Source organism: Puntigrus tetrazona, chromosome 24 (genome assembly GCF_018831695.1).
Source record: "Puntigrus tetrazona isolate hp1 chromosome 24, ASM1883169v1, whole genome shotgun sequence".
Taxonomy (NCBI): Eukaryota; Metazoa; Chordata; class Actinopteri; order Cypriniformes; family Cyprinidae; genus Puntigrus; species Puntigrus tetrazona.
In genome coordinates, this window is record NC_056722.1 from 14,540,195 (window position 1) to 14,565,235 (window position 25,041).

The 25,041-nt window shown below is 36.8% G+C and overlaps 1 protein-coding gene across 8 annotated transcripts in view; it reads left to right on the plus strand.

The window, feature by feature from the left end:
• The first annotated feature begins 6,073 nt into the window (after positions 1 to 6,073).
• dlgap1b (discs, large (Drosophila) homolog-associated protein 1b) overlaps positions 6,074 to 25,041 on the plus strand; it is an 82,630-nt gene continuing 63,662 nt past the window's right edge. For 6 of the 8 annotated variants that reach the window (XM_043226817.1, XM_043226814.1, XM_043226820.1 and 3 more), the window contains exon 1: positions 6,074 to 6,283. The gene's annotated coding sequence lies outside the window, so the exon portion shown is untranslated. Of the gene's footprint in view, positions 6,284 to 16,953; positions 17,100 to 25,041 lie in introns of those variants that run through there. The other 2 variants (XM_043226815.1, XM_043226818.1) reach the window with 1 other exon arrangement.

Here is a 25,041-nt window from a genome sequence, read left to right on the forward strand (position 1 = left end):
TTTATTTTTTGTTTCATTGTAATCAAGAGGGAAACTGACATTCTGCAACTTCTGCCCTACTCTGATTACAGTTAAATACACATCTGTATAAATAAAGGATACACATTTTTTTTATACAAGTAGGATGTTGTATAGGGTTTGAGGATTAGGATGTTTCTCACATTTGCAAAACGAGAAGTGCAAGTAGACAAAAAAAAAAAAAGCTTACTGTAAAAAGAGTGAATGCTAAAATATGCCGTGTTTTAACAGTATAGCTGTTTTCTGATGACAAGTACTTGGTTAAGAATTAAAAATTTGTAGAAATCTTTCTCTCCGATAACTTCAGCTGAGGAAATGGTAAACAGTAAAGTTAACTCATCTTTATATTTAGGATAAAGCTATTATGAAGGTGATGATCCCTACAAGGCAAGAGTCTAAATAGATGTGTCAACATAGCGCTTGACCTCTCGGGTGACCTCGAGAACCGTCGCTGTTCTGGAAGCCGTTGGGTCAAAGATCTCGCATGGTGTGGTGTAATAATGAAGGAAAAGCCAGCAGTCTGCGCTAAGAAGTGTGACCCCGCTAAACGTAAAAGAAGACAAAATATATGAGATCGCGACAAGGAGGGTCAAAAGAGGATCTGAAAAATAAATACGAAAAAGAACCAAGTGTGTGATGATCAAACTAGAGGAAGAGAAGTTGTGATTTGTGTGTTATCGGTTCTTCATGATAAAGAAAGTGTGAGCAAAGAGTTCAGAAACCTGGGGATCTTACGAGAAGAGGAAAACAGAGAACTGTTTGGAAGATTACACTGTGGTTATTTTGATAAATCAATATCACTTTACAATACATTCCACAAATCATTAAAAAGCCTATTTTCTTATCATTTACACACACTTCACGATACATCTGCATAACTTCTAGATTAAATTATCAAACTGTATGCATTTATGATGCACATGATATAAATAAAATGGTAACATTGGACATTCATTTAATGCAATTTACAGTATTATTGCAATTGTACACATTTAGATATAAATAAAATCTCTAATTATCACATAATTCTTTTAACAAAAAAGCAAACTACGCTTTCTTCAAACTGTTTTTTTTTTTTAAATACAATGATAAATGGAATATAATTGAATTTAATTCACATGTGTATCATATAATCCTTTCTGGATTATATTTGTTATAATTTCCTAGCGGTGCCACTCAAATTAGAAAACAAGCTAACCATCGTGAGTCGGGCTAAAGTAAGCCATAGTTTTGAACACTGGCTGGTTATGCACTTGCTCAAATATTGATCAATTTTGGATATTTTTTAACCAAAATAAAAAGTAATGGACTGCAGCTTTAAAGAGGACCTTTTTGTTTAGTTTAAAACTATCAGCCACTAGATGGCACTATTTTCACTTATTTATCTTGGCTAGTTTGGTTTCATTTTTTTTATTAACATTTAAAAAAGCGGTCTATCAAAATAAAAAGCCATTAATAGAGCGGTCCACGAATTTGTGTTAAAGGTAAAGATCAGCAAAATTTATATAATTTTTATTGCTATGGAATCAATTAGACAGGCAAATGTTTGGTTACCCACATTCTTTAAAATATCTCTCTTTGTGTTCAGCAGAAGTAAAAAAAAAAAGAAATGTATAGGTTGAAACTTGAGGGTGAATAAATGATAACAGGATTGTTGTTTTAAGGAAGCTGTCCCTTTAAGTTCTTAGAAGGTACACCATTATGGCTTATTATTAATAACCATTCGCAGTTAATAGTGCACAGGCTATTGACCTAATCGGCATCCCCCCCTTTTTTAACGTGATAAAAGATATAGTACAATTTGCAGCTGTCATGGATTTTCTTTATCAAAGTTTAAATCTATTTAAAGAGATATCCTAACATGAAACAACGTTTAAGTTACTCTACTCCATTTTTTTGTTGTCATTAATCACTTAACGTTACCCCCATGTCAAACCCGTAAAAACCCGAAAACAATTTAAGAAATTTTGGATGAAAACCAAGAGGTTTTCAACCTGTCAACCTGTTGTTATTGTGTCTAAAACTAATAATTTCAGGAAATCAACTAGGGATCATGGAACTGAAGAAAAACTGCGATCAATTTAATCCTGAGGTGCCTATAGCAAATAAAACAGCGCCCTCTACAGTCAGAGAGAACAGTTGGCCTGAAAAACAATATAGTCTATAAAAACAAAAAAGTGTTAGCTAATTTACTTCAGTTATGAATTAACCCTTTGATTCTCTAAATTGTACTGTATTTGATATCTAAATTACCAATGTCCCTAAATGACCAAAATATTTATAGCTTTGCTCTAAAACCTCTTGCACACGATGGACTCCACGAGAGCTCTGAATGTCCTGTGGTATCTGGCACCACGACATTAGCAGCAAATTATTTTAAAGGTGCAGGCCATCCCATAGATTCTCAGTCAGAATGGGGCACCCTGCTATCCTACTGTAAAAGGCCACTTCCACAACATGAAGGGGTGCATGCAGTCTGCGGAAGCCTTTGGGTAGATGGTCTCAAAATAACATCCTCGTGAATGCCAGGACCCACGGTTTAACAGCAGAACATTTCCCAAAAGCATAACAGTACCTCCACCGGTTGAGCGTTGTCATATACCGAATACGATACTCAACAAAAGCGCGCAATCTTTCGTTAAAACAAGCTGATAGACAAGTGGCGCGATGTCAAATTAAAATGACCTCGAGTGGACGGTGCGGACGAATGGATTCATCATCTGCTGGTCACACCGTTAAAGCAATTACAGATATAATGAGGGGGATATATCGCACAGTGCACACACACATTCAGCGAAGACACAATGGTTGTCTCTATGGAGAACAGACCAAGGAGAAGATCCGTGATTGAGCTGCTGCCTCTCATTAACAGGATGGCCAGTCAACTGTCAGGCCTAATATTTAAAACGCACCATGTCTAATCAGTGCTATTAGGCATTATACAGTCCCTCTTAATTTTTCTGTTTACTGCTTTACTCAAGGACATTGCTCTTCAGCTTTGGTTTAAACAAGAAAAAGCATATTTAAAGACATTGGGAAAAAAAATTAGTTATAGTTGTAGTTATTAGAGCAATTAAATATTGTTCTAGGTTCTTGCCAAAGAGGTCTGACATAGAAATAGTTGACCCATAAACGGCTATCCGAAGAGAAATTTAGTATTAGATCATTTGGTCACAAATGGATCCTCTGTAGTAAATGGGTGCCGTCAGAATGAGAGTTAATGCATAACAATAATCCGCAAGTAATCTACACGTCTATATTTTCTATATTTTTACTTCACAAGATGTTAACTGATGGACTGCAGTCATGTGGATTCTTGTGATGTTTTTATCGGTTGCAAGTGATGCTGTGCTAAATATCTCCAAATCTGTTGAAGAAAAACACTTGAGCGGCCAGAGAGTGAAAAAATGAGGTGAACAATATGTTTTAGAGAATCATATAGGCCTCATTTGGAAAGTGAATGAGAAAGATATATCGCTCCAGTTATCAAATGGTCTTTACAGCATATAGCACATCTAAAATGCACTACAGAAATAGATTTAGGTAACACTTGATCATCACAGTATAACACTAAGTCCATTCAAATTCAGGGATATTAATCTGTCCAGTAATGAAGCTTAAGTGATTAAGATTAGTTTTGACTTATCCTTCCTGACTGATTTTTCTCTAGTTTTTTTGCTGTGTTAGGGTAGATCTCACTAGTTCTCAGATCAAGGGTGCTTCTCACTAGTACACCAGGCACACTTTCAAGAGCATGCAGGAAATACCAGGAGATGCGCCATTATACACGGAGAGCTGAACCCGTATCTGTCAAACTGTCAGAAACAGACTGCGTGAGGGTGACCCAGCGTCCTGCAAAGGGACATGTGCTAACAACCAGCACCATGAATGGTTATTTTAGACTTTTACGTTATGAGTTGATTTGATAAAATTAATGCAAGTTAATAAAAATGTTTGTTTATTTGATTTTTTAGTGTGATTTTGAAATCAACGTTCAGCGAGTCGATGATTTTGCTTACCTTTGACCCGAGGATCACTTGATTTTCAACTTGAATTTTTAATTCATAAAGATCCGACGTGTGATTCCAGTGTTTCTTTCATTGTTTTTTTGGGGAGTAAATATTTCACCTCGTTCACCAAGTAGTGTAAGAATGGTGACACATTACGATACTTTTAGTAAATCTTTTGGTGTGTTCGACGGAGTGACTTTTGGTCTTTTCTGTTCTTTTTCTAAAACGAGGCAAGCTCATTCATCATCTCCCCCAGGAAAGATGTTCCTTGTGTCCCCAGTTGCCCCTTAAATCGGCCTGGCCACCGCTCCACCCACCCTGTCCGGCCGGCTTGACACGATCATAATGATGATGAAGTGGCCTCACGCATTTCTCTGTGTGTCTGCAAAAGAAAGTCCAACAGAGAACGCGAAACGGACAAACGCATACAGTAGCAGCCAAATGCCTGGGTTGTTGTATTTCATACATTTTAATTGCTATAACTAGATTTCTGAAACTCTTGCGTGCTTATTTTTGAGCTCCTGCGTGCAATCAGTTTTGCACCTTTATCCATACTTCAATCAGGGCAAAGCCTGCAGGTGTGAGCGTAATTTTGTTTGAATCTTTCAGCGGTTTAAACGCCGCTCCGTTTGATTAGCAAATTAAAGTAACACAAAGCACGCATTACGGCAGTTCTGCTGCGTGATTATAAGGTTCAAGAGAGAGAAGTTTGCCTTTGCAAAGTGAGAAAGATCAAAAAATCACGTATAAGCGTATGACCGAACACACCTGATTCGACTTACAAGCTGCTTACGCCGTGCTCCACTTCACTTTTAGGCACACACTCATGCCCCTAAGGCCTAAGCACTTTCCCTCTGGGAAATCCTGCTGCCATTTTGAAGTGCATTCCACTTTGTGAAGTGGATGAGGGAAGTTCCGACCGAGAGAGTGAGCCTATTTCAGACGCAAGACACCACAATGCAACATGACTGTTATGTCACTGCAGATCACGTTTAATTCACACCCCAGACCAAATAACAGATTTAGTTTTTGCTAATAGTTAAAAGAGCCCAAGCATACCTACACAGAATGCATCAAACAAACTCACAAGGGAAGGGAGGGTGATCAAAAATAAATCTAATTCAGTGAATTGACCAAAGTGATCAAGGATGCCAGCACTGGTGCATTGTAATCAATTATGTTTTTTGGAGTCAATGAGATACTAAAAAAGTGTGTTGTTATTTAGTATTCTACCAAAACTTCGATACTCACGCTCCAAGTTTCTTTATAACATTACTTTACATTGTTTGGTTTTTGGACTCCAAGAACTGAAATGGGCCTCCAGTTCAGTTCATGGAGCGCCCTACTAAAAAGCTGATTATTTGAATCAAGTGTGTTTAATTAAGGAGACATACAAAACATGAAGTGGATCCTCAAGATCGGGATCATGAATCAGAGAGATCCGTATTACGGTAAATACGATTTCATCAAGTGCGATACGGAACAACATTCCAATTAACCAATCCGAATTGAGGGATATGTTTACAGGAAGCGTCGATTTAGCCTTACAACTAGATTGACGTACTTCTACACCCTTGTTATTCAATCAATCCGTCTATCTATCCATCCATCCGTCCATCCATCCATGCAACTCCTGGAGGACCACTTTGCTGCACTTATCTCCATCCCTAATCAAACCCACCTGGGAAATCTACCCCAAATTTAGAAGACTGCCTGAAAATGATGCAGGTGTGTTAGAGACTAAACTAATCTCTGTAGTGGCAACTAGATCAATGGTTTTCAAACCTTTCCTGGAGGCACTCTCCCATATCAGATACAACAAATTCAGGCCTTGGTCTCTATTAACTAGCATGCACAGGTGAGTTTGATTAGGGTTAGAGCATTGGATCTCCAGGGGAAGATTTAAAGATCCTTGCTATATGTAGTTATTATCCGGAAGCAATAGAAGCTCCTCTGTAGTTCGAGACAGCAATCCGTTCCGTAGTTTATAGATTTCCTGCTATTTTCTCATCGTAGCTGATGCTGCAGCGGTACCGTGCGTGCAGACGGTGAAGCGAGCGCGGTAGTGTGAGGACTCGGCGGTAGGGGGACCTCCTATCCACCCCAACCCGGGCTTTAATTCCGTTCACACCGAGAGACCCCATCAGGAGTCCGCCGCTGGGATCCACGCAACCCTGCACTGTTACGGATTTAATGTTTTTAACAGGCTGTTTTCCAGAAAGCACTGCGTTCGCCCGCGCCGTGAAACTCCCGAGGTAAGGGGCATCCGCGTAATTGTCAGCTTAGTTTCGTGCAATTGTTGGACGCCGCGCGTGCTTTGCTTGGCTCGCGCGCTGGTTTGGACGCAGGCTACCGCAAAGGATGATTTCCAGCACGTAGATTAAAGCGTGTGTCGTTGGTGTCACTATGTGTTATTGTCTCATCTCTCACTGTTTTATCTGGTGGGGAAGGGGTTTAATTCCCAACGTGTCATCGCAATCGATCCTACGGCTGCGGGGAATTTGGACCGCACTCAAGTGACCATAAGGAGCGTCAGTGAACTGTTGATTGTGAGACTGTTTCGGTCTCGTCGTTGAGTTTTAGACGTAGAACGAGAGAACCGGGTGTAACGTGGTACACGGGAAGACTTTAAAGTGTTTTATACGTTTACGCTTTTTAACTTGGAAGGTACGGACGTGGAAAGGTAGAAGTTATTACGCGTGCATTACATGCAAGTGCACAGGCAAAACACGTCATGGTAAATCGCTGTGTTTCTGTGACATTAACTGTATCAGACTCGTGCAATTATGACGTCAGGTAGCGTAGCGTTCTGTAGTGCGTAACTGCATTTACGTGAAGTACATTGAACCGCTTGTGTTCTGTAACTCTTTCGTTTTGTAATGTCACACATTTTAGAGAAACGCTAGCTGTAAAACAGTGTTTGTAACTATAGGGAAATTAAAGACTAAATACTCTATAGTAAAAACCAGTTTTACAATGCGATAAAAACCTCCTTTAAATGTGTGTGTGTGTGTGTGTGTATATATATATATATATATATATATATATATATATATATATATATATATATATATATATATATATATATATATATATATATATATATATATATATATATATATATATATATATATATATGTATATGTGTATGTGTGTGTGTGTGTATATATATGACCATGCAATTTAAGGTAGGATTTGCTGTATATTCAACTAGTCAATGTATTAACGTGACTATATACATTCTGAGGCAAAATAAGGTTTTTATTAAAGGAGCTGTAAAAATAAAAAAAACTCCAAATATATATATATATGTATATATATATATATATATATATATATATATATATATATGTATATATATATATATATATATATATATGTATATGCGTATGAAGTAAATTACATCTCACAAGGATTATTTATAAGTACATTTTTATGTCTATAAGAAATATAATATATTAGATTTTTACCTTGTAATAGGAAAAATGGAAATGAGAGAATGAAGTAATTTAAAAACAAAACAAAACAAAACAGCTTAATACAAATACAACACAGGCAATGTTTCGATGTTTCCAGCAATTACATTTTTTTTTTATGTCCTAACACCAAAAATTTGGCATTTTTACACATTTAGTCTAAGTCATTTTCCTACTGAAGACTGTTGGCTGCTTCCTTACATTAGGTTCCCACTCAACACACTCAATAGTCATTTTATTCAAATCAGAGCTGTGTGTATATTTGTGAATGATAGACCACACTGCAGCAAATTCTTCATTATTAGGCTGCTTGCATATCTTTAGCTGCCAGACTGATCGTCACACTCTTTCTCCTCATCACTTCATCTGTCAGCAAAACACACTGAGCATTAATCAAATATTTCCGCTCTCATTTAGTATGAGCGGTAATAGGTGGCCGGTTTAGCTCTGTGGAATACTCCAGGACTTACGTCATACTGAAAAACACATATATTTTGTTTGTTTATGATTTTATAATGCGCCCTATGAACGGCCATCTACACTTTATCTTGAGTAAAATAATCTTTTTTTTCTTTAATAAATGTGCATGTGGGGGGTTGTGTTTATTATGTGTACACACACACACGCGCGCGCGCGCACACACATGCACACTCATGCATGCCACACACAGCGTTTCTGGGCTCTATGCTGCAGGGGATTCAAATGGACCAGAGATGTTCTCTGAGAACTAAAGATGTTTCATATTTAAAATATTTTATTTTTAACCAAAGAGCCATGCAACTCTTTCTCATCTATCTATCTATCTATCTATCTATCTATCTATCTATCTATCTATCTATCTATCTATCTATCGCATGCATGGTCATCAATAATGAATGTTTTTCTGATTGGTGCATCTCTGTGGCACATGGCAGTAATGAGACTCTCTGAATAATAAACCATACTCGCAAGAGATTTTCTACCTTTATGCATTTTCAAATCAGTGTGTCAAAATCTCTGTGTAACAGAAAACGAGAATAGTACGTTATTTCTATAATAACTATTAACCAACATAGTTTCAGAAAACATGATAGCGTTAAATGAAAATGAAATATCTCTTACTAACATCATAAATTGTCTTTTATTTGCATTACTTTGTTTGCATGTTATTGGCAAAAAGAGAGGTTTCGGATGCTGCCTGTCATTGAAAAAAAAAAATGGTGTAGGTTTGACTTGAAACCTACACTTGAAAAATTTTCCTAGTGGCATTTAACAAATAATTACAAAGAAATGGGCACACTGAGTTAAATGTAAGAAAATGATAAAGACTGAAATGGTCAGTAGTACTGTAGTGTGCACCAGTATTCTTTATTTGCAACTATTTACAGTGTATTAAATAAACGTGTAGTCCTGTGCCTTGTGATCGTTCTTCATCTTCACGGAGCCTGCAGCTACACTGACAGCCCTTACTGTACTCCAGTCTCTGCGTAGCCCCTGCCTTAGGGCAGATCTCATACGAGCTCCTTCACGCTGTAGTGTGCACTTCAAATCATGTCAAGCCCTTTATCAGAAGTGTGTACTTCATGCCTATGGGGTGGTAAATTCATGCACTAATCATCCTTTTCAGCCCAATATCAAATCAGAAGTTTCGAGTCCTTTATCACAGCTGAGAAATACAATCGAATCCTGTAGGGCCCTGCAGCTGAGCTCCAGAGTCGTGATGACACTGGCAGCCGGGAACCTCTCTCAGCCATCCCAGATCCGTTTTTCCTTCAGTGTTCTCTTCTGCTGCCCAAGGGAGGCCATCTGAGCAGCCATCAGTCTCTTGTTTCAGAGTGATGGAGGAGAATTTGGAAAAGGTGGAATAAAGGACAAGCGAGGCTTTGAATGCTGAGGCCAAGAACTCACTGATGTGAATTAGAATCACTTTTTTCGTACTTTTATTAGACGGGAAAGTGAAAGGTGATGGAAGATGATTTAAGAGAAAGAGGAGGAACAAAATCAGTATGCATGTGATGCAGAAGGCTTTATATTGTGGGGTGGCTAGGGGTTAAATAACATCGTAAAAACCGAAAAAAGTACTAGGGAGACCTAGTTTTTTTTAAATAGATGAAATGCACTGAAAAAAATGCACTGATATGGCAACTTTTCATTAGGGTTAAAAAAGCCTTTAAAATGTTAGGTTATATACTTTATTTTAAGGTGTCCTTGTTGCAGTGTAATTATACATTCAAGAACCGATTAATATTAATTAATTACATGCACTTACTATACGGTTTTGGGATAGGATTAGGGTTTGCCTTCGGTGTACTTGCATGCATTTAAGCATAATTGTTATTATAATAGTAAGTACATGCAACATGTGTAAGAACGCCTCACAATACAGAGTTACCAAATGTTATAATAATAATATAAAAAACAATGTTTGTACAGGCAAGTATTTTTCAAATAACTTTAGCTAAAACCTTATTTTACTACGTTCACGTCTTTTCACTTTAACATGGCACATTAAAAGCGCCCGCTGCAATTTTACGTTTACATAAAATAATAAAAACAATGCAATATGACATCAATATGTACAAATGGAGATGAGGTATGGGTAACACTTTAGTTTATGGAAAATTATGGAAAATTTGAGCTAAACTCAGAATAGTGATCCTCCGGGAGAGATTTTGGACACCCCTGACATGCAAGTATGCTAGCAATAATATTGTATAGGCTACAGTAAAACATGCAGCTATATGGAGGGAGCAGAGTTTAGGAACAATGAGATCTCAACCGTGAACGGAGCTACCCAGAAAACAGAAACGGAAACCAAGTGATTGACAACACGGCATCGCTAAACATAGTATAGTTTTTGTTGGAGATGTGGCCTGGAGAGTATAGAACACATGTGGTGATGTGAAGTGTGCCCCAGATTTGTACATGGTGTACGTTTGTAGGGACATTTAAATGTCAGAGAGCAGTGAAGCGTGTATTTGCAATGGTAGGTTTATGACAATGACATGATTATCTTTTACTGTTACAATCTATTAATTGCCTGTATTGTCATTATGACGAACAAGGTTAATGTTGATTGCTGAGCTTTTGAGCATTGTGTCTCGAACATAAAAGATGTTTTTGTGTGTGTGTTTTATTCATCTTCAGCTGTCAGCCTCACTGAGCATACACTGCATCCTTTAAGCAAGCCAGTGGTTATATTTATGATGTGTGTGTAGTGCGTAGTGTGTAAGGGAATGTAAACAGACAGTAATAACTTGGAGAAGACAGACATGCACTGCCATCAGTTCACTTCAGTGGACTCACTGGGTGCTAATGAATGTGATTTTACACACAGACACGTGACTACAAGGCAGCCTTCTTTGAAATTCTCTGGCATGACTCGGCACTGTCAGCCTCACAGCCCTGAGCTGTCACCACCGTAACGCATATACAATCAAACACGGCAAGAGAGTGACTTTGAAAAGAATAAATTGACAGGGAGAACGATGTAAAGAAACCCCGTTTTACTGGAGTTTTGAATCTGATATTGCTTGCTAAATGAAATGTGATGAGATGGGGAAAATATACAATGTACTGTTGAATAATGGCAAGACACCACTTTTCACAATAATTCACAAACATTCATACGAGCCGGATGTTTTAGATGCAAAATACCCTTATATGCCAACTTCAACTCACAAACGTGTAAATTAGAGTCTTTGTTGATGAATCATTTGCTGAATGAGCATCAGTGTCTTTACTTCGGTCTACAGTGTGAGTTCGCAAGTAGTACCTGTTAGTGCCATTTTTCTAGTTGAGTAATAGTCATTTTTTTTAAGCCATCAATCTTTAATATAACCTATTCTACACTCAAACGCATACATAAAGCTTGCCAAAAAAGTACGATCATGAGTGTGCCCAAGCATTTTCCATACAAAAAGGCAGTATAGGCAGTTTTATTCGATCAGAGGAAAGAAAGAAGTGACAGCGTATTAAAGATGACATACAGATGCTGATGAGCTGAAAAGATATTTCAGTCCAGCTGAACAGTCAGCAGTGTCGGCTCGCCTCAGCTCTTGTGTGTGTATGAGAGAGAGCGAGCGAGAGAGAGAGAGAGAGTATTGTCAAGTTGTGCATTGATGTTCATTTGCATCTTTGAAAAGCGGTGCCCCTCTGTTGCTTTGCGGGCTGATGTCCCACTAATTCCCAGAATCTCTTAAGGTATTTTTCTCTGTAAGTGGGAAAGTACAGTTCATGTGAGATTTATGAAAAAAGGGACACTGAATAATTGATGAAGTAGAGGTGCTCTTCCCTGACTTGTTCTTCTGTAGCCCTGGTAGAACCGCAGGCACTTAATGCATTTAACTCTTAGAGAGAAACATGGCAACAGGTTGTGTGTTACTTGTGAAGCAGGGCAGAAACAAAGGTTAGACCTCAAAAGCAACGTATTTTAAATCTGACGTAACTCTACTTTCCTTTAAGAATAGGCTAAGAGTTTTTTAAAGAACACCCCTTGAACCTGAAATATATTGGAGGGTTTTCAAAAAAAGCACCTGGGGCCAGTTTTAAAAAAATTAATAGTTCTTCTAAACTGCTGTTTTGTTCCTATTTTTTAATTTAAGAAATTTATAGAAATTTGAAAAACACGTTTAAGAAAAACCCTCCACAACTTAGTTACGAAGACCTTTCAGTCAAGGACATATCTGTAGGTTTTAGAAAACTTTAACACTTTATTATAACTTGCAAAAACTTTATTACCAGCACAGCTTAAAAACACCCTTAGGAATGGCCTTGAACGAAGTGTCCTTGTTTTTTTTTTTCATGCTACGTAAGACTGTGGGTCTTTTTTTTCAGTTTTCCTGAGAAAAAAAAAAGTTTTACATTTTCATTAAATGTAAACGGCTCTTTAAAAAATATTTTAAATGCATGTTTGCTGGAAAAAAGTGCCATTTGGTGCAGAACATCAAAGATTAGTTTTTTTTTTATTTATTTTGAATTTATTCTCAATAAAGCAAAATATGGAAGTGCCACCTAGCAACATCCTAGCAACCACTTACAACACCCTAACATGGCTTGATGAGATCTGTGTCATCTTACTTTCCCAACATCATATGTTCTGTGTTGTGATATTTGTGGAGCACTCATTTCCACCTCCCAACACACACACACACACACTTACACACACACACACAGACAGAGAGTCCTAAAGCTCAGAGATTTGTGTAAGCGGTCGTGAGCAAGGATAATCTGCACTAGACAAGCTGTAAGAGGAGGGGAAGTGGCAGTGTGTGTGTGTGACAGATCTGTCCCAGCTTAACACACACACATACACACACTCTCATTTACATGCACACATGTACTGTAAATAATTACAAAATGATTAGGACGGATCAATATATATATATATATATATAAGTATACAAAAATGCTTGAATTTGCACTCTGTTAATAATGAAAACATGTACTTTAAATGTGGGTTTAATAATATGTTGTAACCGGATGTTATCTAGATGGATAAAAGCAACATGGCTTGTGTTTTGGTGTAGTTAGTCAGCTGTGAAACACAGATACACAGGTACCTGATACTGATAAAAGAGGTTCACCTCATGCTGTGATGTTCATAAGGACCCTGTCTCCCCCTGCTCTACCTTTCCATCCCTTCCTCTATCCTCTATTTTTCTCAGAATTTTCTTGAGAAGAAAAAAAAAAGACTTCATACCTTGTCACTGATAGACTTGACCTGTTGGTCAGATAGAAATAAAGCGGGACAGCGATCAAAGAAAGAGACAAAGAAAGAAAGGCAGTAAGCAGAGAGCAGATTTAAATGGATAGCTTACCTCAAAAAGAAAATTCTGTTATTATTTATTCTCTGTCATGTACTAAGAAACCTGAAAGAGTTATTTATATAGTTTATAAATAGGTATGTGTAAAGCTATTTATAGTTTTCCCTTAAAAGAGACTTCATTTAGTTTTAGTCTGCTTTTGTATGACTTTTTATATTAAATATGGTGTATATTAGATGATATTGAGTATTTAATTGTTCATGCTCATTTGTAGTTCTACATTTTTACATATATAAATTATTTTCGTTGTCATCTGTTCTTTGAAAAAACTATATAAATATATATAAAAAAAGACTATATAAAATATAATGATAACACCGCCGTGTAGTTAAATATATATTCAGCAAAATGAATATCAGTTTCATACTGCATTTTGTAATGTGATGGATAAATTCTATGATTTTTAGATTTTGTATTAGAGAAAAATGTAAGATGTATTGGTTATTGAATATAAAATAGTATTTGGCTCATCAGTGTCCGCATCAGACAGAATTGCAATTTTTGTGCATTCTTATATTTTATAATCCCCATCCACTTTCATTATATAGAAAAGGGCAGCATGGACTTTCTAAGTCTTCTCATTTTTGTGTTCCACAAGAAAAAAACACGTACAAGTTTGGAACGACGCAAGGGTTATTAACTGAACAGAATTTTGGATGAACTGTTCCATTTAGAATGTGTACAGTAACTATACAGTACAGTAGTCTCCTCTAACATCTGTAGGGCTTTGTGTTTTTGTGGCTGCAGGCATTCAGAACCCGTTTGATTTACAAACCCACACAGATGAAGCTCTAATGCCGCCATTCATTCTCTAGCAGCGGATAGTAGGACAAGCTGCGTTTAGAAGCGATATTTTAAAAGGTCTATCCATCCGCCTGACACAGACAATGAATATAAATGTTAAACATTTCTGTTACTCACGCCACAGTCAGAGTAAAGTGAAGAGAGAGTGCTGGTTATAGACTGCATTTGTTTAAGAAGCATTTCATGTTGATGGAATAGCGTGCAATAAAAATGTTAAGGAGGGGTAGATGAGAAGTGCTGATGTAGATGTAACGCTCCCACTATATACTTGCGGCTCTCCGACATGCTGGGGTCGTATAAAAACGCCAAATTTAATTTCACAGCCTGCAGAACACACATAAATGTGCTTGGGTTCACACACATAGATGTACGCAAACTGTAGGCGTACTGACATTTACATGGACTGTTCTAGCATGAGTAGTCCCAGCATCCCCATGAAACCAACTAACTAGTATTACCAGAGAAAGAGAACAGCGACTATATTTACTATAAGAACCTGTTTAAACTTTTTCTTTTGGATGTATAGTAAGTCAATGGTGATGGTATGAGTCTGTGTAATCTGCAAAAAGTATTTTGTGTCAGCTCCAGTGTACTTTAGAGAAGTGTGTGTGCTGTTCTTATTTTCATAAAATGACGGTATTGCAATTTTGCCAGTGCTGCGTTAAAGGGGCCATGAAATGCAGTTTCAGTTTTTTAACATCGTTTTTGTTTCTCAAGGTTAGTTCTGAAGTTTTTTGCTCAACAAAGATGCTATATTTATAAAAAAGAGAATTTTCCATTCTCATTTTCCCTTTCTGTGAAAAAGTGGCTCAACTTCAAGGGATGTTTGTTTATATATATATGATGCTAAAAATCAGCTTTGAAATCACAGGAATAAATGATGTCATTTTAATAGTAAAAATAGTTTTTTTTCGTACTTAAGATCAAACGAAACATCTACAAATCTTACAAATATTTTATTTTAAAACTATAATTGTATCATTTTCATCATCTTGAACTATTCTTACTGCTTGGTTTATTTATGAACAGAATAAAAAAAATGTAAATTGTACTGCTTTTATCCAATTTGTACACTTCTATTGTTTTTCTCACTTTTTCCGGTTTAAATGATCTGTGGACCCCTGGTGGTCCTGGAGGCCAGTTTGCAAACCCTCATTGGGTGTTTGTTGATTTTGTAAATGTGTAGGTGTGTGTAATTGTGCTGACATTTACTTACGTCCTGTTTGCTGAGGATTACCTGCAGCGCTGTCAATTTGGCAGTAGCTCTGTCACTCTCCCTCACACACACACACACACAACTCTTTTTTTTTTCACACACCATCAAACTAACTCTCACACCAGTGGGGTTTAGTCTCCGTTTTATTTTTTGGCTATCAAATGTTTCCACCCTCAAAGAAGAGTGTTAACATATGGCATGGGAATGTGTAAACACAACTTATTGTGGTGCCAAACAGTAAATGACTTAAATCTGTTGAATTTGGCAGCCCATTTCAGACTTGTGCGGGAGAAAAATAAAAGTCTTGAAAAAGTCAGAACCGTCTGGCGACGCACGCTCGGTCACGTCCCAAAACAAGATCTGCATTTTCTGAAGGAAATACCAGAGTTTGCTGTACAGCAAAAGAGCAGTGTTCACTTTTTTTTTAGGTAGGTTTTAGACTTTTAGGCCACAATTTAGAATGTAAATTAGTATACACCATCATTCAAATGCTTTTGTATGATTTTTTTGAATTGATCAAAAGTCAGTGTTCATATTTAATTTCAAATACTGCTCTTCTGAGTTTTCTCTTTATCACACTTTCCAAAAAAAATGATAAAATAATAAAATTTCTCAAGCAGAAAATCTGCATTTCAGAGTGATTTATGAAGGGTCATGTGATGCTGAAGACTGTTTTCAATCACAGGAATAAATTACATCTTTAAATATAGCCTCTATAAAAAAAACGTTTAACTCAAAAATTGCACTCATTTAGTGTTTTATTGTATTTTTATCAAATAAATGCAGCCTTGAGCATAAGAGCATCTCCCCGACCCCAAAGTTTAAAACGGTAATGTACAAAAAAAGACTAACCGCAATTAATTATGCAAATATTATGCTGACATCATAGCACTAAGTAGATTTTTCTTTTCTACTGCACTTGCCGGCGTTGACCTAGTCTGACTTTTGAGCGTTCCCACTCTCTCTGACTTACTCTGGCACTGTTATTACAAAGCAATAATGTGTTAATTCAAAAACAGGGCATTAGGGACCCATCAGTCCATGTCTATGAGTGCCTGTGTGCCAATGTGATGTAAGAGGTCAAATTTCAGAGCGTTATTGAACAGCACTCCGGAGGAAACGGCACAAACTGGAAAATGATGGGAAAGCTGGATGAAGATGAACGATTAGAAGTGCGCGAAACAGATGGAAGGAGACGACGCAGAGAAATAGAGAGAGATTGAAATGGCACTCAGGTGAAAAGCGGGTTTATAGAGGTTTGAAAGTTTAATGTGAACGCCTGTCGTGTCCTTCTCCCTGAATGTCATCTCTCCCGTCCTCCTCAGGTGTTTTGGTTTCTCTGCTTCCTATGAAAAAGGAAGTTATAGTGCTTTTTTTTTCAGCACGAGTCTCTGTCTTATAATAAGGTGGTAACAGATTTAGCCAATCGGCAGACTGTATTATATCTACGACAGCCAGAGCACAGGGGGGACTTGAGTCTGACAGATGGCTGTGTTGTGTGTGTGTGCGTGTGCATGCATGTTCACACTTTGCATGTGTTGCAGGATGAATGTCGCAGTTTTATCAGCGTATGCGAGCATATTTTTTTTTGTTTGTATTTACACGTGCATATGGGCTTACATTTTCAGTCATGAGTAGTGGATGCGTGTGTGTGTGTGTTTGTGTTGGCTCAAGATCCAGAAATGCCAGGAGGTCTGTGTGTAAAGGCTATATCACAGTGTGTTTTTTCAGAGCAGCCGCTGACCACCCTTCGCTCCACACATCCCGGCAGGTCAGTGCCTCTGCCCTCTGCACACACCAGCCAGTCAACAGACCCCCTCGATGGCAAATACACGACGAAACGAAGTCGCTTTAGACTTCCACGCAGCTGTGACCATTTGTGAGTCATAGAGTAAAAGGCCGTTTTCACAAGATGCAATTGTGTAATTGTTTATCTATGCAAGCGTGCACTCGACGGACTTCTTAGAGCGTTGAGATTTAGTTCAAGAGGAAAATGTCAAGTTAAAAGTCAAGTAATCTTTATATGGAGTTTTATACACTCTTCAGATTTGTTTCACAGTAATAAACAGGAAATAACAGAATAAGGGATGTGAACTTCTTCAAATATACCATTGAAATTTAATTCTGTTAAGGAGTTCTATGCGGACAATAGTGGTATAGTAGATATTCAAAGGGGTCATCGGATGGAAAATTCACTTTGTTTGAACGTAAACGTGTTTTGGCAGTGTGTACATCCATCCTATAATGTTTTATTTTTTTTAAATCACCTTTCTCAAATCAAGTGGTTCTGAGATTCCTGGAAGAGTGATGTAGTTCTGCGCTCCAACAGTAGTTAATTGACAAGGCTGTATTACCCTAAACCCGCCCTTAGTGAGCAGTTATCAGTCTCTACTGTGTCGACTTCGATTGAGTTGTTCAGTTGTTGGATGATGACATTTATTGTTAAAGACGCAGAGGTTCAGCTCTACTTTTATTTTTAAGCTTCATCTACAGAAGTGAGTATTTTCTAATAATGTGCTAGTCATCCAGTTTTGTGGCTGAAGTTCACAGTCTGTAACAGGCTTGGCACTTGAGTGAAGCGAGGGGCGGGGTCAGCAGGGCTCATCAGCATTTAAAGCATCATGGACTAAAATGGCTTGATGAAAACAGACCTGATCTTAACAGGGTAAAGAAATAGTTATTTTGCAATACCATTGAGAAATCTTAAACGAAGTTTGTTATAGACTTATGTATGTTATCTTATTTTAAGATCCTAAAGAATCAACTCAGCAGCCGGATAATTGATTTTCCAGATGTGCAAGTTTTGCTGGCATCCGAAGGTGTCAGTGCAGTCAAATTTATAATATTACTGAATGCCACATACTTTTTAAACCCCAACTAAGCAGGCCAGTGGTGGCAGTGGCAAGGAACCCGAACTCCGTCAGATGAAAAAACACTTAATCTTTTGAAAATGTTGTTCAACTCCGTGATATTTCGTTTCGTAGTGTTAAAATGTAATGGCAGTATTATCTGCGTAAAGGCCAACCACAGAAATGTTTGGATTGACAGACTGAAAGACTAAAGGTCTTTGTGTAATCAGGCCTTTAAACTATGATATCAGGGTTTGTGGTGATTTTAGTACTTTGCTTTGCAGAACGTTCCAGTTCGAGGTGTTTTGATTGGTTTTAGTATGTTGCTATATGGTTGGGGTATTTTGGGTGATTTCTAAGTTGTTCTGATCAGTTATTGGCACAAAAGTGTTCATGGAGCTGGAAATTACTGGGGAAAATAATTGAGCATAAAATGCTTTTGTTTGTTTGTTTTTTGCGCTAACATTCTTTTCTGTGTTTTCAAGAAAATCTGGTGCATAAACGTAATCTGCAGCTTGTTTGCTGTGATGTGTCAGCCATATTTGTCTTTCTCTCGGCATACACAAACACACACTCACTCCCTCCAGATGACATTTCCCTTTTACAGATCTGTCTCTGACACACTGACATGGATAACTAATAACCCATAATCCCCTGGACGCCAGCTCCAAACGTCACTTATCAAATGAGCTGCTAAAGAGTGAAATTAAATTTGAAATGAAATCATCAACAGTTGGCATTAATTTGCGCGTTCTCCAATCTGTCATTTGCTTAATGAGGGCATGTGGATTACCATTTTCTGTTTAGCTCGTTTTAAAAAGAGAATTTATAAAGATTATTCTACGTATTTTTAACATTGTTTCAAATAAAGCAAATGTATACACTGACGGCTAGTAAATGTTTTCATTGTCACTGGTGTGATTGGTTATAAATCTCAATATGAACCCTGCATAAAAAGCAAATCTTTTGTAAATATAATGCTACATTTCACCCTTTATTCATTTTAATCGTGATTGCTCTAATAGATCGTTTTTGCACCAATATCTTGGGGGGCATGTATATTTTAGTGGAACTTTGGCCCAAATCCAAATTAATTTCCAATACTGCATGTATGCACATGTATACTTTCAGTCAGTACCATGGACAGCGGCTTACCATATACACCGAACAAAATTCTAAACGCAACACTTTTGTTTTTGCCCCTATTTTTCTTGAGCTGAACTCAAAGATCTAAGACTTTTCTGTGTAAGACTAAAATCCCTATTTCTCTCAAATACTGTTCACAAATCTGTCTAAATCTGTGTTAGGGACCCCTTGTCCTTTGCCGAGATGCTGCATGTTGCAGTTGCTGGATGTTGGCAGGAACTGGAACACGCTGATCCAGAGCATCCCAAACATGCTCAACGGGTGACATAAAACGAAAGTGTTGCGTTTTCCAAAAGTTGAATACTAGCAGTGCAAATGCTCCCGTTGCCTATGGTTTAACAAAAAAGAAAACGCATCCTTAATTGTACTATCAAAATAACATGTTGAATGAAAATTGGTCAATTTAAAAAAATGAACGTGAATTTCAAAATGTCTAATTTGGTATTTGTTTAATTCACTTTCCGTTTAAGCATCATCAAAAACTACAACAAGTAGAGCAACACAAATTTGTTTGTGTGAAAGCATAGCATTCGGCATGATTTGCACTAGATGCTGTTTGAAACATTTTATTAAATGAGTTTACATGGCTACTGCAATTCGGTTAGAGACCTAAAATAGTGTAAAATCTGTAATTATTGTAAACATTGTAACCTTTATTTGGTTCAAAACGTACCTTCTTCCTAGGTTTACATCAGTTTGTTTGTGTGGTCTCTTTTTTTTTTTTGGAAACCCCGCTGTATGTTAGGCCTCTTTTGTCAGAGTGATTAACCAGCATTGACAAGATTCAGTGCCGGAGGATCATGATCTGATCACAGACGCGCGCGCACACACACACACACACTCGCAGAGCATCCACAGAGACTGAGAATTGACAGATCGGATGTGGCTGTCGTCCCGCTGTCCTCACTGACTGCTTTTGTGTATGTATGCATCAGAGACCAGATAAGATCAAGCTATTGTGTGTTATTCTTTTTGAAGCGATCGTAGTGTGGACTGCATTATGAATGGATCTAGGTTATGCACAGACTCAATGCAGATGTTGGCGATGATGATTCAGGTAGCAGCTTTTGTTGGCTGTGTAGATGACAAAACACGTTTGTGTATGCACACAGCAGCTGACTGCGTGTGTATGTGTGCGTGGAGGGTCATATTCATATCACATGCAAATCACATGCAAATTCCTGCAGAGTGAAGGCACTGCGTGAACCATTTGTCTCTCTCTGTTTTATTGCATCCTCACCTCTATTAATCTTATTTATATTCTCTTGTTGTTTTATCTCAATATATTTATGATGTTAATGTTCATCAATATCATATTAATTTTTATTCCCCTGACGTCCATGTAAAAGTAGCCAATTTTTATTCTTAAATAGTACACTGGAACATTACAACATAAATAATAGTAATATTTTGTTGCGTTCAGTTCCTTTTTTTTTTTTTTTGATAAATGTTATACACTTTTTTTTGACATGAGCACACACACACACATACACACACACACACCTACACAAACGTGTTTTTATGTTTTATGGAGATATTCCATAGGCCTAATGGTTTTTATACTGTACAGACTGTATGTGTTATTGTCCATTGCATATATATAATGAGATAAACACATGCAGTGTACATGATAAAATATTTATATAAATTATTTACTGATGTACTACTCTATACAAAATTTTGAAATCATTAAATGCTCATCCACCCTGCAATTTTTTTGATCAAATTACAGTAAAAACAATCAAATATATTTCAGCAGCCATTACTCTAGTTTTTAATATCACATATCATTTACCTTTTTAAACGTGTATGATTAATCACAAATATAACATTTTAAAGCATAGTCGGTGTACTGTTTGTCAGACATATGTGTGGAAGCGCCGAAGCTGTTCTTTTTTTTTAATAAAATATCTTCTTGGAATTTCCAAAAACCACACATGCAAACACACACACACACACACACACCAAAAAGGCAAATGAGATTAGATTACTTTGGTTCCTTGAAGTAACAACTGAAACATCAGGCCAGAGTGCAGGCTAATGGCTCTTTCTCTCCGGCTGCTGACACACTGACTGTAGCTTTGAGTGACAGTTACGCGGCGATGACTCAGTACCTCTGAGTGCACATTTTTTCCTTCCTTTTTTCATCTGTTGTTATTTACTTGTTTACTTTCAGAGAAAAGTCGGCCCTCGGGCAACAATGTATCTCTGTCAGCAGCTATGAAAAACATATGAGCCTTCAGATACACACGCACACGCTCATACCCACAGAGCAAGTGTTAAAGAGATAATCGCATCAGTCTCCTTACATTTCCTCTCTGCAAAAGTCGATCCAACATCAATGATTCAATTAGAGAGCGAGAGAGTAGATAAGACGCTAAAAGTAATATGATGTAGGCTATACCTATAGCAGCAGGTTGTAGGCTCAAGAGAGTGCGGATGTTGCCTAGAAGCACCCTTAACCGGCCTACAGCGCTCGAAAGCGAGGTTTCAGCACAAGCGTCCCAGCACGATTGACACACTTGGAATGGATTAACAAACAGCAGTTAATCCATTTTGTAATCTTGTTTATAAAGAAGGGATGACTGCAGCGCGCTGAGCTGTAAACCAGCGGGAGACATTTTCAGGTCAGCGTCTTCTGCTGATAAGTGACTCTTTCTGTGTTCAATGTTAGCGCCTGCATTGTCGCTTTACCCAGAATCCTCAGCACGTGGGGACCAGCTGAACGGGAAGCTATGGAGCACATCCAGGTTTTAATATCCTCTCTCTGGTTTTCTGTATCATTATTTTTTATTTCCATTAAATTCCAGTAAACGTAATTTTTATAGCACCGTCTCATTCTTGTATCGGATTTCTTTACTTCTCATACCCTAAAAGATGGATAACTGTTCAATCAATCAAGTAAATTTCAATAAAATCTACAGTGTGCTAATAAAGACACTCCCTGCAACTGAATAGGCATGCTTCTCTACTATATAGTAAGCAAAACGTCACGTAGTCAAACGAGTACGATATCTGAATTTGCAGATATAAGCACAATCAAAAATACATAAATGCATAAATAAATACAATAAAAATAAATAAATAAATCTAGTTTTCATTAAATAAACCAGTGTTGTAATTGTTAACTTAAATTAACAATTAAAAATTGTTAAATGGAATAAAAAGAAAAAAAAAAAAAAAAAAAAAAATATATATATATATTAGTATGCATGCATATATGCATGTATATATGTATGAAAAAACTAATATACAACTAATAAAAATGACTAAATCACACACAATGATTAAAATAAACTATGTATGTATATTCATTTTACAAATATATATAATGACACTATTATATTGGATAATATTGAATATAATATATATATTAAATTATATACTGTAACTAAAATGACAAAGCACATAGGAAACAAATATAAGTAATAGGTATAAAAATAATAACTAATTTAAAATTAACAGAAAAAATTATGTTGTTATGTTTCATGTCATGTAAATAGATTATTTGAAAGTATTCATAGTATTATTTGAACTTTAAACCCTTTTCTTTTTACATTAAAGAAACACTGTGAATTTAATTTTCTAACTATTTTAATGTGGCCACTAATTTTTTTTATAAAAAGGGCATGTTATTCACTTTCTGTTACTGAGATGTTTTTGATATATTTTGAAAAAAATAATGGATGCGTTCTGCAGTGCTGATTGCTAAATGCATAGTTCTTTAATAAAACATGATGCCAGGTGACTCATAAATGTTGCATACTGAATCATAAGAGCACACACACACACAGTCTCTAACCTTTCCCCTCGTGATCTTTAGTAATCAGCATGCTTAAAGTCAGATTAAAGGTCATAGTGACGTCTCTTCCAGCTTCACACACACTTCTGAAGCATCGCATGAAATTGAAGCTAAAATGTTTATTTCAACAATATATATACACAGCTACTTTAATATCATTTGAAGATTCATCTAAACAATTCTCGCATACAAATATCAGCAATCATCTGATGGAGTATATTTAATGGGGCAATCATCCATCACGAGGCATGGCTTCTGTCACCGCTGCAACCCTGTCATCATGATGAGATATGGCAATTACTTTAATAAATCTGGATGGCTTAACCTCATTAGAATGTCACGCAGACTAGCTGCCCACTGGGATTCGGGTTTAGAGACCACCAGCGTATGAGAAATGGCATTACTGACCCGTTCTGATTGATAGCTCTGTGCTAATATACTAGTATACAGGCTGCAAACACATTTGTATACACGCTCGCATGTCCAGATAAACACACCAGTCGTTTGATCATGCTAAATCATTTAGTTGTAAGAGGCTCATGGTTTCGAGCAAATGCATGTATTTTCCCATTTACTCGTGATCCAGTGATTTTTGAAAGTGTGTACAGTATGTGTGATCATGTTACAGATTTAATCTAGCAGCTGTAGATTCGGTGTGGTTTTTTTTTGGTATGTGTGAAGTATAACTGCAGCTTACAGTTGCATACGTTTAAAAAAAGATGTATGTATTGAAATTTCATATTAAATGTCCATAAATTTGGAATGCAAAGTTTTAACAATGCACACTTACCAGGCATGTGTGTGTGTGTGTATGTGTGTGTGTGTCTGTATACACACACACACACATACACACACAAACAGGATTAGTGCTGTCAAATGATTAATCACATTTAATTATTATATATTCTGAACATATTTGTGTATATTTTATTATGCTTCATATTATATGTACATATATTTATTATGCAAACATGCATGTTATATTTAAGAAATAATAAACAATAAAGGACACTAGTGACTAGAGAAATGCAACATTATTTCACTTGATCCTTACAATATAACAAAACTGAATAAATATATTTTTGTGTACTTGCATGTTTACTTGCATTGTTCTTGTGCTACTTTCTATTCTCCCCCTAGCTTATCAAGCTAGCCATCCCTCATTTTCTTTATTTTTTCTTTATTTTTTATTTTTATTTTTTTACGATGGTTCAGTCTCAGGGTGTATCTTCTCTCAGGCTAATCGACTAAAATTAAACCTTAATTAACTTGGCGTTCTCCTGCCTCATGGTATTTTAGCCGTCCTTTTTTTTCGTTTAAATGCAAGACACGCACAGACCTCACTCTTCGTTTTGAAGAGAGAGAGTTCACGCAAGTCTTCCTCTCGTGTGTTAATTCCAAAAGGAGTGAGTTGATTGGATAACGATTGACTTTGTTGAGCGGAATGATCTCTGTAAAAGACATATTAGATGAAATGGATATCTTATGCAATTAGAGGTCTTGTATTGATCTCTAAGAGTGGTTTAATAACGCTTTACCGCAAGTGTGTTATATGAAGCAAGTGTATGTGGTTTTATGTATTTGCGACTTTTCACACTTTTTTTTGCCGCTTTTCTCTGAACTTTCAAGGCACTTTCGGAATCATTCAATCATTTTTTTGAATGTCATTTGTTGCGTTTGAACTAATTGTTTGAATAAATGATTCACTGACTCAATCGTAAAGAAAGCAGTTAGCTCACATGCTACTTAACATTGACCCGTGAACCCAGCTTACAACATTTGCCTCTTTCATTTCTTCTGCTATTCTGATTCTATATACAGTGTAAATGCACTGTGTTCATTTTGTGCTCGTGCTATATCTCTCGTATTTTTATGCCATTTGTCATCTATTTATTATTACATGATGCACGCATAGT